Genomic DNA, 2,443 nt, shown 5'->3' with positions numbered 1-2,443 from the left:
CCGGTAGGCGGGAGTGGGAAGCGGGGCGAGGGGGATCCCGAGGAGGGCGTGGGCGGGCGCGGATTGGAGGGGACGGTGGCGCGCGGTTCGGGGTGGATATATGGCCCGAGATCGTTTGTGGGCGGGTGACTCGAGGGCTGTGGTGTGTCCGGCGTAGGTTGGTAGGGAAAAACGGACTCATCAAATGTAACGTGACGAGAAATGATAACCTTGCGAGTAGCCAAGTCCAGACAGCGATAGCCCTTGTGTTCCAAGGGATACCCGAGGAAAACGCAGCGGGACGAGCGAGGGGCAAGTTTGTGGGGGCTAGTGGCGATGGTGTTGGGGAAACACAGACATCCAAAAACGCGCATGTGGTCATACGTTGGGTGTTTGCCGAGAAGGCGAAAGTAGGGAGTCTCAGAGGTGATGGCAGTAGAGGGCCTCAACCCAGAAGGCAGGGGGTAGTGTGGCGTGTATGAGGAGGACGCGGAGAATGTCATTTGTCATGCGGAGGAGGCGCTCGGCTTTTCCATTTTGGGGTGATGTATGGGGGCATGAGAGGCGAAGAGAGGCGCCATAGCGGGAGAAGAGGTCGCGTAGGGAGGTGGTAAGAAATTCGCCGCCGTTATCGCATTGCATACACTGTATGGAAACATGGAATTGCGTGAGGACGTACGCATGGAAATGATGAATGATATCTACGGTATCGGACTTGTGGCGTAGAGGAAAAGTCCAAGAGTAGTGAGAGTAGTCATCTAGGATCACAAGATAATATTGAAAACCCGAAAAACTACAAATGGGAGAGGTCCATAAATCACAATGTATGAGCTGGAAAGGTGTTGTAGTAAATGACATGGAATTGGAAAAGGGCAGCCGGGGCTGCTTGCCTAGTTGACACGCCGTACACAATGTACTTTGGGACGTGATTTTATTACATGTGGGAAGAAAAAAAGGGGCTAAAGTAGAGATGGTCTTGGTGCTAGGATGTCCCAAGCGCTGGTGCCACACGTCGCTGCCGACCACCGTGAGGAGAGCTTGCACGCCGGAGTTGGTGAAGAATGGATAGAGGTCCCCATGGCTATTGGACCTCATGATGATCTTGCGGGTGGCTAGGTCCTTCACGGTAAAACCAAATGGGTCAAATTCTATACTGCATGAATTGTCAATGGTAAAGCGACGTACAGAGATGAGATTTTGGATGACAGTGGGAGATACAAGTACATCGTTGAGAGAAAAAGAAGCAAGTTTGGTGGAGCCGACGGCTGTCACGGGTAAGCGAGATCCGTTTCCAACTAGTATGCCCGAAGAATGACGCAAAGATGGAGAAAAACACTTAGATAGGGAGGCGGCCATACCAGTCACGTGGTGTGACGCCCCCGATTTAATCGTACACTAATCATGCACGCAAACGTGTACGATCAAGATCAGGGACTCACGGGAAGATATCACAACACAACTCTAAAACATAAATAAGTCATACAAGCATCATAATACAAGCCAGGGGCCTTGAGGGCTCGAATACAAGTGCTCGATCATAGACGAGTCAGCGGAAGCAACAATATCTGAGTACAGACATAAGTTAAACAAGTTTGCCTTAAGAAGGCTAGCTCAAACTGGGATACAGATCGAAAGAGGCGTAGGTCTCCTGCCTGGGATCCTCCTAACTACTCCTGGTCATCGTCAGCGGCCTGCACGTAGTAGTAGGCACCTCCAGTGTAGTAGGAATCATCGTCGACGGTGGCGTCTGGCTCCAGGGCTCCAGCATCTGGTTGCGACAACCAGGTAGAAGGGAAAGGGGAAAAGAGGGAGAAAAGCAACCGTGAGTACTCATCCAAAGTACTCGCAAGCAAGGAGCTACACTACATATGCATGGGTATATGTGTAAAAGGCCATATCGGTGGACTGAACTGCAGAATGCCAGAATAAAAGGGGGATAGCTAATCCTGTCGAAGACTACGCTTCTGGCAGCCTCCGTCTTGCAGCATGTAGAAGAGAGTAGATTGAAGTCCTCCAAGTAGTATCTCCAAGTAGTATCTCCAAGTAGCATCTCCAGTAGCATAATCCTACACGGCGATCCTCCCCTTGTCGCCCTGTGGAAAAGTGATCACCGGGTTGTCTGTGGAACTTGGAAGGGTGTGTTTTATTAAGTATCCGGTTCTAGTTGTCATAAGGTCAAGGTACAACTCCAAGTCGTCCTGTTACCGAAGATCACGGCTATTCGAATAGATTAACTTCCCTGCAGGGGTGCACCACATAACCCAACACGCTCGATCCCATTTGGCCGGACACACTTTCCTGGGTCATGCCCGGCCTCGGAAGATCAACACGTCGCAGCCCCACCTAGGCACAACAGAGAGGTCAGCACGCCGGTCTAAATCCTATGCGCGCAGGGGTCTGGGCCCATCGCCCATTGCACACCTGCACGTTGCGTACGCGGCCGGTGAGCAGACCTAGCAACCTC

The sequence above is a fragment of the Triticum dicoccoides genome, chromosome 4B (assembly GCF_002162155.2).
Source record: "Triticum dicoccoides isolate Atlit2015 ecotype Zavitan chromosome 4B, WEW_v2.0, whole genome shotgun sequence".
Classification (NCBI taxonomy): domain Eukaryota; kingdom Viridiplantae; phylum Streptophyta; class Magnoliopsida; order Poales; family Poaceae; genus Triticum; species Triticum dicoccoides.
Note: the sequence above shows the minus strand (reverse complement) of the source record.